General features: G+C 32.9%; 1 long non-coding RNA gene across 1 annotated transcript; it reads left to right on the forward strand.

Moving 5' to 3' along the window:
• The first annotated feature begins 9167 nt into the window (after window positions 1–9167).
• On the forward strand, window positions 9168–12831 carry LOC136274889 (uncharacterized). Its single transcript, XR_010713339.1, has 2 exons — window positions 9168–11495; window positions 11962–12831. It is a non-coding gene; the product is annotated as an uncharacterized lncRNA (long non-coding RNA).
• The last annotated feature ends 2311 nt before the right edge of the window (window positions 12832–15142 follow it).

Raw genomic sequence — 15142 nt, forward strand, 5'->3', positions numbered from 1 at the left:
GTAAAATCATTTTGCTATTTGGGTATTGTTTTATCAAGAAGTGGAAAATTTAATAATGCTAAAAAGCATTTAGTAGAACAAGCGTCAAAGGCATTATATGGTGTTTTACGAAAAATACGTTATTTTAGCCTACCAATTAATTGTCAGTTAGACCTATTTGACAAGGTCATTAACCCAATTTTACTTTACTCGTGCGAAGTGTGGGGTTACGAAAATCTAGATATTATTGAAAAAGTACATTTACAATTTTTGAAATTTATTCTTAATCTTTAATCTAGTACTCCTAATTGTATGGTGTATGGAGAAACTGGAAGGTATCCATTGTCACTCTTTGTTAAAATTAAAATGATAATGTACTGGGCAAAAGTTTTGACAGCCCACGATTGTAAACTCACTAATGTAATCTATTGTTATTTTTATAGATGTTACAAAAATGGATCTTTTATACATCCATGGATAAAATGTATACATGATATACTCAACTCGTGCGGGTTGTCATATATATGGGAAAATCAAACAATATGTAGTTATAACTGGCTTAAGTCAATAGTTAAAGAAATATTACAAAATCAATTTGTACAAGATTTGAGAAGTATAGTAGATAACTCACCAAAATGTTTTAATTATAGAATTTTTAAAATAAATCTCAATTTAGAAAAGTACTTGTTGATTTTTCCTACAGATCTACGGATCACGTTTACAAAATTACGAACATGTAATCATCGATTCCCCATTGAAACAGGTAGATGGCATAATATTGAAAAATATTTAAGAAAATATACAATGTGTGATTCTAATAGTATTGGGGATGAATTTCATTATATTTTAGAATGTACACATTTTGTAAACGACAGAAAAATGTTTTTACCCAAGAGATATTATGAAAACCCAAATATTATAAAATTTAACGAGCTCATGAATACTTTTAATGTAGAAAAACTAAAAAACTTGTCAATATTTATTAAGAAAATTTTCAAAGTCTTTTCTTCCAGAAACCAACTTTAACAACCTATTGTATTGTGATTTTAACCTTTTTTTGTCATTATTACTTCTACTGTACATGTAATCCTTGACTGTATTGGTGTACATTTGTTTATACTGATTTTGAACCTCAAATACCAGTGAACTGGTCTTGAGCGAATAAAGAATTGAATTGGAAACAGTCTTGACCCTTGATTGAATGTAGGAAAATAATAATGAACAGAGGAGGCAGACAGTTCGTTTACTAATGACAAATTATCTTAATTTGGGACAAATCCAATATGATAATGAATCAAAGTTCCCAATGTGACCAATCATAAACCCATATAAATTACACGTAGATTCTAATTACAATGTACCTCATATGCTCCAAATCAGTACAGAAGCAATGCGAATTTTCAGAAACCAAAATATAGCCTTTGTTACGATTTATATAAGTTTCGTTTAACATATATCTCACATATATATTTAATTTTTCTATTTATTTTAGTTCAGACATATTTATATTTTAGAATTCTTTAGTAATAAAATCTGAAATATGTCAAATAACCAACAACAAAAAATGCATTGGACCCCCCCCCCTCCCCCCAGCAAACGTAGATATCCTTCGGACCCCTTTTATCCGGAAAAGTGTTTTTGATCTGCGCGTAATAGAATATCAATGTCGTGATGCTTGTCAAATGGGTGTAACAGAACACATTTTTAAACATTTCGAGTATATATAAATTCTTCAGAATTGATTCCAATTGCTTATCGTCGTTCAATTGACATGATCGACTCAGCAAAATTATTTGCGTTAAGTAAGCCTACAGGTATTTTGGTTTCTTATTGTGTCATGTCCCTTGCTTTTTGAAACTGTTATCGTAACAATTGCTTTATAAAAGCTAATGAATGAAAACAAGTAAGTTGAATTTTTTATTTAACTTTCAACTTGAATTTATTACAATTTGTAAAATTCATACATAACAATTAAAAATCAAATTCGATTATGCAGATTAATACTGAAAACGTACCTTTCACGGATGAGATTCAAAGATGTCAAGGTATAATGTAATTACAGAGCCCTGTTGACAATAATGCCCTCTCTCCGCCTAGGTAATCAAGCGACACGTGGCGTACAGAAGACTTGTCTTGGACAACTATCTGTTTTTTACTGGTCACAGTTTCTTTATATAGCAATGCATCCTTTCTGATTGGCCGATGAAAAAAAATGACCGGGACGGCTATTGAAGGTTCGGGAATGTAATTTCACCCAGAGGTAGACTTTTCAGTTAGCGGGTCACGGATTGTAATAATCACTTATAGAAATTAAGCCCCGGTTTTCCAAGCGAAAGACTATAATAAGTACCGAAGTAATGGTATTAATTGTAGAAAATGGAGCGTGTTCCTACGCAGACTCGTTAAGAAGCACGTCTAATCATTTCATGATACTTACCTTACATTTTAGACACTGAAATCCATGGTTTTTACTCATTTGTAAGAATATACAAGACATATTGTGTTTAGGTGGATTATGTATGGGTCAACGTGGCATGAGGAAAAAATCTAGTATGGACATACCTACAACACGTATGTACCGACGAAATATGAATTTTTATTTTAAAAAAAGAATTTGTATTTCATTTAACATACTGCTGATTATTTTTTTTTATGTTGACATACGATGTTCATTTTATTGAATTATCATTAAAAGTTGACCTGTTTTAATGCAGATGGAAATTTATTGAATAGGGAAGGGAGGTCTTCAGAATCACATTATCTGCATATACAATTGTATTTACATTTTTTCAGTGTCTTTGCCTGTGATAACACTACGTATCGATTTTGTACTATACAGTCTAATAAAGCTCTTATATAAATGGCTTAATTGTATTTGATCACACCCGACCAAAATTATATCCTCATAATACTCAAAGAATGGTTCCTTATTCCTTAATTAAACACAAACAACATACATTGCGTATGCGTAAAGTATAAATATGCTGTAAAAATCAGCAGCGCAAATTTTGAATTTTATATCAAAATTTAGCCATATTTTGCTGTTGTTATGTCAGCAAAAACTTCGACAAAAATCCCAACTAGCGTGCCAAATGAATCAGGACATAGAACTGATCATCAGTGTCGGGAAGCAGAAGCTATTGTCGGACGGTCAAACCCCAAAACCAACTCCCAAGCAAGTAAAAATGGCGGCTAATATTTCACGAGAAACTTAATTTCCAAAACGAAGCTGATACTTTATCAAAAGCTGGTGTACGCACTCTCGGAGGCATGGTTTCCAAAATTTGACCTTATAAAGATCAAAATAGGAATTTCAACTTTTGAAAAATTGTTCTAAATGTGTGTAGCACCAGTTTTGGATTAATTGTAGTGAAGTGTGGGGCCTTCAAAATTATCATTCTATTGAAACTGTACATAATCGGGCCCTTCGTTTTTACTTCGCGTTCATAAATTTACACCTTTATCAGGGCTACATGGGGAATTTGGATGGAAACTCTCTTATCATAGACACTGTATTAGATTATGGAATCGATTGCTGACAATGGAGGTTTATCAATTTATCATGCAGTCTGTGATGTTGATGAAATTGAAAACAATCTGTTTAATTTCTTACTTATGAAAATGAATGGCTAGAGAAGATAAATTATATACCAAAATTGCGATTTAAATATATAAAAGTATTAAAACAAATTTTGAGACTGAAAATTACCTTAGAATAAACATTTCAAAATATCGAAGATATATCATTGTACAAATAAGATGTAAGAAACTCCAAATTAAAACGGAAACGGGCGATATGGGGGGGGGGGGGGCTCTCGATGAAAGAATTTGTAATTTTTGTGCATTAAATGAACATATTTACATCTATTAAACATTATTTTCTCTATTTCTTACGGAAACATATAGTTAATTCATAGCTCTATAGAAACAGCCAGACTGAAATCTACACGCCCCGTTTATCGATTGGTCGAAATCTACAGCGGCTGAAACTGACAAGATACTGACAGGAATAAAATGGACACGCCCTGTTTATCGATTGGTCGTAGCCACCAACAACCTAATGCACAAAATAATCATGATGATGTCAGACTCAAAGTCTCACAGGAGACGATTTGGCTGTTTCTTTTAGCTAACGTACTTATGTGCATTAACAGTACTTTAGTGAATTTTACTAACTTTTCATATTCAGTTTATTAATTAGTTAAAAGAAAGATGTTTATATAGCCTAAATAAAAATATGCTTTCTTTAATGATTCATGCGGGTTATGAAGGTAGCGATCATTGCAGAAAAAAAATTACATAACCCGCTAACGCGGGTTATGTATTTTTTCTGCAATGTCGCTACCTTCATATCCCGAATGAATCCCCAAAGAAAGCATTTTATTGTTTAAATACTTGCATTTTTCAGTGTCTTTGCTTGTGATAACATAAGTATCGATTTTGTACTATATAACCCATAACTTCAAATGGTGTATAATTGAGGCGCCAGCGTGGCTTGCTTATTATTTAAATATTTCATCGTACAATGGCTTAAAATTATATGAATACATGTATAAGTAATAAAGAATAACTTTTTGAATATTATGAGGTGATAATTTCGGTCGGGGCATGATCAAATCTACCATAAAGCCCTTCGGGCTTTATTGGATTTGGTCACGCCCCGACCAAAATTATCACCTCATAATACTCAAAGAGTGATTCATTATTCCTTAATAGAAGACGAGTGTCATTCTAAAATAACATTAATATATTGCCACTTAGGCTCAGAAAGGTTTTTATGAAATTTAGAACCTCAAATCACCATCTCCCAGTGGAGACTGGGAGATGGTACAATACACCTTTAATTAAACCAAAGAGTGTGTAAACTGTGTAATTCTGGTCAAATTACTGACGAATTTCATTATATTCTGGAATGTAAAGAACTATTGACATTTAGATGTAAATATCTTGATGATAAATACTGGTCAGCACCAAATACTATTAAGTTTTGTGAACTTATGTCTTGTTCAAATGCTACAAACCTGAAAAAATTATGTTATTTTATTATCAAAATATACAGTTTGATATAATAGTCTGTCCTCCATTATTATACTTTTTCCTATCTTCATTGTATATATTGTATATTTATGCTTATTTACTATTTATCTACTACTTATCTATTTATTTATACAATGTACCTCTAACTTTTGAACTGTATATAATGATTGACCTCATGTACCATTCCATGGTGTGAGCGAAATAAACAGAATTGAATTGAATTGACTGTCAAATTTTCCGAGCCAAATCTCTAAATATCTACTTGAAGTTTACCTTTACAGACGATCATTGTAATGTATAAAAACACAATGCGTAATATGTGTATTTATGTTATAATTGTATTTGCAGTGACATAAGGCCCAATGGACCGGGCGTTTCATTATTTATTTTGTATTTCATATATAATTTATGGTATTTGTTTGAACACATGTCACTATAATAAATTGTGTACTTACTTGCTTAAATGTTCTTACATGAGTATATAATCAGAGTATATTTCAACGTCAAATCATTTTTTAGATTCATAAAAGACGTATTTCTTCAATAAAATAAAAGATGGTTTGAAGAGTTAAGGTTCTTTGCAAAAAAAAAAATAATTATATAAGTACTTTATTTCGTAATATTTTATGTACAATTGCCATCGGTTCACAGTGGTATCAGCAACAACAAAAAATCAGATTATAGTTTTACTGATAGCATACCAGTTAACACTTAACCAGCTTCATAATCCAAATCATATAACTAAAGGAATAAGGAATCATTCTTTGAGTATTATGAGGAGGTGATAATTTCGGCCGGGGCGTGATCAAATCCAATAAGGCCCGGAGGGCTTTATGATAGATTTGATCACGCCCCGACCGAAATTATCACCTCATAATATTCAAAGAACGATTCCTTATTACTTATATTTATATAATTTTAAGCCATCGTACGATTAAATATTTAAATATAAATAAGCAAACACCGCTGGTGCCTCAATATTGCGTCTTAAGAAGTTATGTGTTTTATAGTACAAAATCGATACGTAGTGTTATCACATGCAAATACACTGGAAAATGTAAATATAGTGGAATAACTTTAATGTTCACTTACATGTTCTATGTATAAACTGCTTATTGAGGATAATGTTCTTTCACTTCTTTTCTTCACAATTTATCAAGTAGGTTCTAAACCAAATACATAAGAATTCCTAAACATCATTATGTTTTAGCATTGATTCTAGTTCAAGTTCAGTTCAAATTCAGTTTATTCGCTCAAACCTAATAATTTGGTACAAGAGGAACATATATATATAATACACATAAATACAAATCGTCAGAGGTACATATAAACAGGTACATTTTCATACAGGGAAAAAATATAAATAAAAAAAGGACATACTTTAGAATCACTGCTTATGTAAGACTTTGGTATAAAGGATCAAAATAGGAAAATAACTAAGAGGAGCAAACAGCATTAAAAATATTTGAAATAAATACACACAAATTTTCAAAACGTTTTACAATTGCAATTGTTCATGAGTTCAGAGAACTTATGAAAATTTGGTCTTTTCCAATATTTTGTGTTTAGGTATTTTTTTATTTCTTCTAGGGCCGAACATTCTAAAATATAATGAAATTCATCACCAATGAGACCTTTAAATCTAATGAATTTTTTTCTTAGTTTTACAGGTAAAATATCAAGATACTTCTCAAAGCCAAAATTTGGTTTTAAAAGTTTATACACATGACCTCTGGAAGAACAATTTATATCATTGGACCATATTTGCATAAATTGGTCTTTTAATCTTTGGTTTACAGTATAGCATATAACCATTCTATATTGACAAAATTATGGTTCTGCCAGACATATTGTAGCCCGCACATGTTTAAAATTCTTTGAATACAAACTATCCATGGGCTTTTACAATCGCTATTAAAATGTTGTGAAAATAAATATCTGTACACTGTATATACGATTTAGTTCTCAGGGCTTATTATTTGCGTCAAAACAAGTTAAATATGAAGCTGGATTTAAGTGAAATTTATACAAAATGCGTAGTCTTAGCTCAAAAGCCAGACAAATCTTGTTGATTTCAAAGAGCCATGGTTGAGTGGCCAGAAATGAAATAGACAAGCCTACGTCACAATTCCGTTTGACACAACTACCCAAAGTCCAAGCTCCTGTTAAAATGGTTCTAAATGTGTGCAGTAGTGACTGTTTGTTTTACTAAAAAGACAAATGAAATATTGCCAGGTATTGTTTCATTCTCTAATGGTTTAGATCTTTTAAAGTTGCGATTTTTCCCCGGTAGCTGATTAAAAATTCTTTAATATACTGGAATCTTCGGTTTTATCATGCTAACACCAATAAGGGTCTACTTTGACAATTCAAGATCAAAAGAGTTAATCAGCAAATTTACATTTCAAAAAAGGGATTGAAACGATTTTTTATAGGATAAAACAGAAGCTGTTGTGAGTTGGACTCTTTTAACAACAAAAAAGTATAAAATATTCGAAGATCTTTTAATCATTAGAGAAATGACAAAAGTAACAAGATTATATGTATGTACAAATTTACTTTTTTCATTGTCTTTGGCTGTGATAAAACAACGAACCGACTTTGCAATGTATATATAGTCCAATACATTTCATCAATGATTATTTTTAAAATATTTAATCGTACAATTCCTTAAAATAATATAAATATAAGTAATGAGGAAATCATTCCTTGAATAATATGAGGTGATCAAATACGGTCTGCAGGATCAATTCTATCATAAAGCACTTCGGGATTAATTGGAGTTTATTACCTCGACCGTATTTGATCACCTCATCAAAGAATGATTCCTTATTCCTTAAATAACGAAATCAAATAAGTTTGGAAGGAACTTAATTTTAATGTTCTTGGACATACTCGCTATTGAGCACAATTAGTTAATATACATTATCTAAATACTACAGACAATATTTATAAAAATATGTTAAAAGGGGTTTATATTTAACTTATCTCGTTTAAATGACGGTGAAATCTTTGTGCATATGTCTACTGTATTATTGAAAGATATATTTTTTTTTATTTTTTAAATTAAAATACAAATATGTTTCCTTTGGAGACTAATAACTAATTAGGAATCAAATCAGATCCCATTTTTTTCTCTTCACAATATCTAATCAGGTCAGATCTGTTTTTGTAATAATAAGGTATTAGGTAATGCGGGTATATCTTACAAATGTAATTACATTCTGTACCATTAAAACATGGAATCTCATTTTTTTCGTAATTCAAAATAATATACATCCAATCAGTGCCCCGTAGTTAGACCCTCTCGTCATAATGGCGTCCTGCTGTGAATTTTGACAACCTTATTAATACGGAATGGTGGCAATTAGTAAAAACAGCAGATATAAGGTCATCGTCGTAATCATCAAAAACTGTTTTTGATAATAACGCGCTGGAAAATGTACAAATTTGTTTTTGTCTTGTCCAACAAAAAGGACAAAGTTTCGACATAAATCTTCAGGGCAGATATCTTCTTTACTAATAAAGTCTAATTCTAATAAAGTCCACTCGCTTAAATAGTCTCGTTAAAAAACCTTACATTTTTTTTCATTTATTTAATTGCAATATGCAAAACTGAAAGAACGCATTAACGTTTATCTTGGAAAATTTTGTTAGCCCCTGAGTAAATTTTGCGTTGAATTAAGGAATTGGGGTATTGTGAGGTGATCAAATACAAGCAAGGGTGATCAAATCCATGCAATAAAGCACTGTAATGATTTATGATTCGATAGATTTGATCATGCAGATCGTATTTGATCACCTTTTAATATTCAAGGAATGATTCCTTGCTACTTACATGTATATCTATATATAATTATCAGCAATTGTACGATTAAATATTAGAATAGTCATTGATGAAATGTATTAAACTATACATTTCAAAATCTATTCGTAGTACAAGTGTTACATGTATCACAAACAAAGACAATAGAGAATGTAAATATCTTAATCTAACGTCATCTCAGTTGAAACTTTATTATCAGCCGAATATCTTACGATACATATATAACATATATATTGCATGGACATTGACATGGATGTAAAAATTTAACAGTTTCCCATTTGGGCTTATTAAAAAACCGCAGAAAACTGATTTCAAAAATTTGTTACAAATGTGGTAGATCGGGATTTTGTTTCTATTTATTATTATTAGTATTCCGATCCCGATGTGATTTATTCTATTACTTTGGTAACGCCCACTTTATACGATAACCAATAACTTTAATGACATTTGTCTATTGTTCTGTCCCATATATAAAGCCGTGTAAGTCCTTATTTGACGAAGGAGACGGCTGGTTTCGCTAGCTAATTTTCTCCTGAAGCAGGCAGAGAGAGGAAAGGAGACGGCTGGTTTCGCTAGCTACTTTTCTCCTGAAGCAGAGAGGGGGAGGGAGACAGCTGGTTTCGCTAGCTACTTTTCTCCTGAGTCCCGGCCCGTCTCGTCTGTCTATTTAAGGTCCCTGTTAAAGTTAGGTTTTAGGGTTGGGGGATTTTAAGTATATGCTATTGACTTGTGTTCTTATTTTGTTATAATAAATTTATAAAGGGTTGTTAATCTTGGTCTTCATTTACTTTGGGTTTGGTTTATTATATCTGGTTTATCTATAGTGAGAGTAAAGTCGTTTTCATACCTTATTTATAATTTAGTAAAGTTTGGTAATGTAGAGGTCAAATTCAGTCACAAAACAAAAATAAACACAACGTGAAGTACTGATAAAAACCTATACGGCACTGACCTGCTACATTATTTGGTGCCGTGACCAGGATAGGGTTTGTACTACAATGGTCAGTGGCACGTGCTACTCACTTTGAGAGCCCTATTCAGTGATTCGGACTTGGCTGAGTTCTTTTGTTGTCAGTTTCTATTGTATTGTGGGGTTTTTTTTATTTCTGTAGCTGTACTCGCATTTCTTTGTAATGGATTTGTGGGTTTGAGAATTCATGTTGTTCGTGAGTTGAAATATTTAGTAGATTATTTTTGTACTTGAATTTTTACGCTGCATTTTTTCATCATGCAGTTATGTATAGAGATGATAGAGCATTTTTGCGTGAGAGAAATTATCCCCCAGCACATATTCAGACCGGGAATGGTGTCCCTTATGAAAGTTCAGATAAGTCCAACGAAGTTAGAGTAAATACTATTGATAGACAGATAGAAGAGTTATCAGCAAAGTGTGATTTTTTAGAGAAAGAGCTTAAAACGAAGTATTTTAAAAATGGTCTTGCTTTTGAAAATGTTAGTCACACGGTTAGAGAGAATCGAACGCACGTGCAATCTGACAATTATTTGGCACATTCACGTCATTCAAAGCATAGGAAAGAAATTAAGTCGCCAACATTTGATGGTAGTTTTGATATTCATGAGTTTTTCATTCAGTTTGAACAGGTTGCTAAGTGGAATGGGTGGAGTAAGAGAGAATGTGCAAGTCAGCTTATTATGAGTTTACGGGGGTCTGCAAGACATGTTTTGTCCGAAATTCCTTTGACGAAATCTGACAATTATGATGATTTGAAAAATATTTTCAAGAGTTATTTCAATCCCGGAGAAAGTGTGAAAGCTTACCAAGTTGAGTTCAAAACAGCGCGTAGACAAAATGGGGAAACAGTTGAAGATTTTGGTTATGCTTTGAAAAGGTTAGCCTTAAAATCATATCCACATATTCCCTATAAATACTTAGAACCTCATATTGTTGACCAGTTTATCTTTGGTTTAGGGGATATTGATTTGCAAAAGCATGTTCAGTTTAAACATCCCTCCACAATTGAGAAAGCGATAGGTCTAGCAATAGAATATGAGAGTTTCGTAAGTAATTTTGTCGCAAACCAAATGCCTGTTTCAGTTCACACGAGTGACAGTGATTTTAATAATCTAAAAGCATTTATTAGGGAAGAAATTCAGAGAGCGTTTTGTGAACATTATGTTGATGAAGTTGATTCTTTACCGAATTCAAACACGTCTGTTTGCAGAAACTTTTCCCATAAAATTACCAGTAAATCATGCCATCTGGTTGGTCATTGTTCTGAAAGTTCAAGCTCGTTAGAAACAACTCATACTCTCGAAAAACCTTCAGAGACTAATGCCATGGTCGGGTCATTAGTTTCAGGCCGTTCAAACCTTACCGAACACAGTCGACCATTCGAGGTAGAGTCGCAGAACCAAACAGAAACTGGTAAAACGCCGGATAAAGTTCAATGTTCCGAAGAAAATGCATGTCTTGGGGAAGTTACTGTAGTACACGATGTACATGTGCCTGTTGACTTTAAGTCCAATTCTACATGTAATTCTGTAACAGATGAATCCGAGTGTTCTAACACTGAGTTTCAGACCGAATTTAATACAGTTGCACCTTTGGTTAAAATTTATGAAAAGAAAGAGAACGAGCACATGGCGAATTCTGTCCTGGAATGGAAGCTCGATGGAAGAACTGTTCCCCCTGGTAAAGTCAATTCTTGTATGAGCGGTGAAATCCCCTTACAGTTGTCGTTCGTGGGTACTACTTCTATGTACAAGCCCGTCAGCCCAGTATTGTACCCTTATTGGAGACCCGAGCATCCGAAGGGAATTGGCTAAATGTGTTTTGATATAACAATGTCAGTTGAAAGTTAGAGCGGTGTAGCATTTACGTGTTCGTTGATTTGTTTATTTTTGTGGCTTATAAACTAAATTAGATTTTTGTAAAATTTGATAGGTTATTAAACACGCGTAAATCTAGTAGGTTAGTCAACAGTAACTGTCCTCTGTCGATCTTGTTGACAAAACTGGGATAGTATGCATGTTAATAACCCGTATAAACATAATACTTTTATGTACTGTGAAGTTCCGTGTTCAGTGTGATGATTTGATATATGGATTCAGTTATGATATTTATGACATGTTTATTAATAATTCTTTTGATTTTTCAGACCATGTATTCACCAGTTTTATTGCAGTTTATCCAGACACCAGGTTGACCAATGTGAGATTTGGAAATGGACTGGAATCTGATACATTCAACTCCATATATTTCAAGTGTCTGATCGCCTTCATAATATCCGATGTTATACCGGTATCCACTGTGTTCATTCTGGAATCAGCGATATCCGTGAAGTTTGTGATTATCGTGTGTAAATGTTGCGTTGTTCCCTTAGTATTATATTCCGGAATGTGTTCCAATTCGTGATTGCTGAGGACCATGGAGACTGGTACTGTGAAGCCACGGTGAACTTAGCAATGTGACATATTCCCCTGATTGTGTTATGTTTGCTTATTTTGTATGTATGTTTTTTAGGGAATTTGATTGAAATGCACCACTTAATTTTAGTTAAATGCATAGCATTTGTCTTTAAGGGGGGAGGAATGTGGTAGATCGGGATTTTGTTTCTATTTATTATTATTAGTATTCCGATCCCGATGTGATTTATTCTATTACTTTGGTAACGCCCACTTTATACGATAACCAATAACTTTAATGACATTTGTCTATTGTTCTGTCCCATATATAAAGCCGTGTAAGTCCTTATTTGACGAAGGAGACGGCTGGTTTCGCTAGCTAATTTTCTCCTGAAGCAGGCAGAGAGAGGAAAGGAGACGGCTGGTTTCGCTAGCTACTTTTCTCCTGAAGCAGAGAGGGGGAGGGAGACAGCTGGTTTCGCTAGCTACTTTTCTCCTGAGTCCCGGCCCGTCTCGTCTGTCTATTTAAGGTCCATGTTAAAGTTAGGTTTTAGGGTTGGGGGATTTTAAGTATATGCTATTGACTTGTGTTCTTATTTTGTTATAATAAATTTATAAAGGGTTGTTAATCTTGGTCTTCATTTACTTTGGGTTTGGTTTATTATATCTGGTTTATCTATAGTGAGAGTAAAGTCGTTTTCATACCTTATTTATAATTTAGTAAAGTTTGGTAATGTAGAGGTCAAATTCAGTCACAAAACAAAAATAAACACAACGTGAAGTACTGATAAAAACCTATACGGCACTGACCTGCTACACATATATAAAGGGTTTTTTTCTATATCAAATATAACTTATATTATTTGAAGATGTCTTCCTTATCATGAATATTTTCATTATCATTTTTAGCAATCCAGTTGTGGAAAAAAACTATCTACATAGCCAGCTACGACTAGACGCTAGACTCACATCCGGGTATTTGGTAGTCAATACTAGTTATTACTGGTGAACAGTGGTCACCTTTCCCTAGACACAATCCGAGATTTCTGGCGTGTTGATTTCATATTCAACGATATCAAGTAGCTGGACTTAATAACACATTTCTCCATGAACTTAAATAAACATACGTTATCTATTTACCGCATGTCCTTTAACCAATTTCTGTAGAATTTCCGTTATGATGTATATATCGCATGCGCTGATCTAGAGGGGAAACTCAATTTATATCCCTTGCATGGTAATTTTAAGAAAATTGAATCCAGGCCCCCACCATCTTAACCCCCCCCCCCCACCTTTCTCGCCTCTCCTAGATTCTCGCATACACGTTTAATGAAATTCTGACGACATATAGTCCCTGTCAATCTCGATGCCTGTCGATTTGTATATCTCTACCAGGAGACGATGTGCGAGTCAGCTAATTAGAAACAAGGGGTAAGATGGGTTGCCAATCGTTATGGCATTGGTATGTTACTGGGCACCGGGAGACGGGGGACCCCTGCGGTACAGCTGCATGCGAGTGTAATGCACGTGTGTTACTTACACTGTAACTCAACTCCATGTGTGCATATGGATCGTTATTTACCGCCACTGATTTATGACCAAATAATATACATGTAGGTACTAAAATCTACATGAAACTTAAACCACGGAGAAATTAAGATGTTGTGAATTGAATTCGGTATAATTAAATAATGTTACAGATATATCAAAATCTTTTTTTTTTTTTTTTAATGTTTATGGATTTTGTTAATGTTAATGTCTAACTAAGATTGATTATCAATGAATTTTGTTAACCAATTTGTATACTTTACAGCTATATATATATGCGTCAAGTATGCATGCTTGTCTCGTTGAAGATATTCAATAAAAATAGTCTCACGAAATATAGTTGCTTTTATAATAAAAAAAATTTCTAAACTAAAAAATTCGACTTTAGAAGAAGCTTGATACAAATGAGGTGCATGTAAAAATAGATATATTGTACAAGAAGCTTCATTCACGGTTACAATTTTCATCGATCGTCCGCGATAAAAAAAAAATGATGAAACATTTGTCGGTTGCTAATCAGAACCCGATTTTGTCAGTGTCGGCAGACGGTTGCTCTATGCACATACACAATCTCATATTATTATTAGTGTTCACCTTGACCACTATGCGCGTGCAGGAATATACAGAGATGAACACATAAGATTCTCCCTCCCTCCCCACACTCTATAATCTACCATATGTTCATAATTAAACAGCACACTCGCTGATTTTCTGAGCGCCAATTATTATCTCTGTTCTATCGTCCTTCTGTAAGCCTTACATTTCGGGGGTGTGAATCTTTTTGTGTGTTCTGGTTTCTTGGATTTAATCACTGGAAATTCTGTTCAAAATAACAACACAGAAACATGTGTTAATACTATTTTTTTTCCTTTGGTCAGTTAAAAAATAGGTAAGTTCTATAGAATACATTACCCATTTAACCCTACCTGATCAAATCCTTCGATCCATTTTGACCCGATGTGTGAAATTGGATATTCTTGATATTTTCTTAAATGTATTATGCGACTTCGGACAAGAAATTTTCTTTTCACTCTAAAATTTTAAGTTGTATATCAATAAAAATAAAACATGAATTATTAAATGCTGACATAATTTTCATACGTATGATATTTAAACATGTTTATGTGACGTAATATGTCGGCACTTCGGACAGTTAGCACAAAAATGGCTGCAGAAAGACTCCGAGCAATACCGACATTGTGTTCTCTTAATGAAATTTCGTGTTTCATCACTAGCAAAATAAAATGCATGATTTGCCTTAAAAGGATTGGTGATCATTGATTGGTCCATAAAATTATTTTGGAACGTACTAAATTTAGTATTTATATCCAATTAACATTAACAATTTGACACTTATAAAAATAATTCAAATTCTACATTTGAAAT

This window comes from Magallana gigas, chromosome 4 (assembly GCF_963853765.1).
Source record: "Magallana gigas chromosome 4, xbMagGiga1.1, whole genome shotgun sequence".
Classification (NCBI taxonomy): domain Eukaryota; kingdom Metazoa; phylum Mollusca; class Bivalvia; order Ostreida; family Ostreidae; genus Magallana; species Magallana gigas.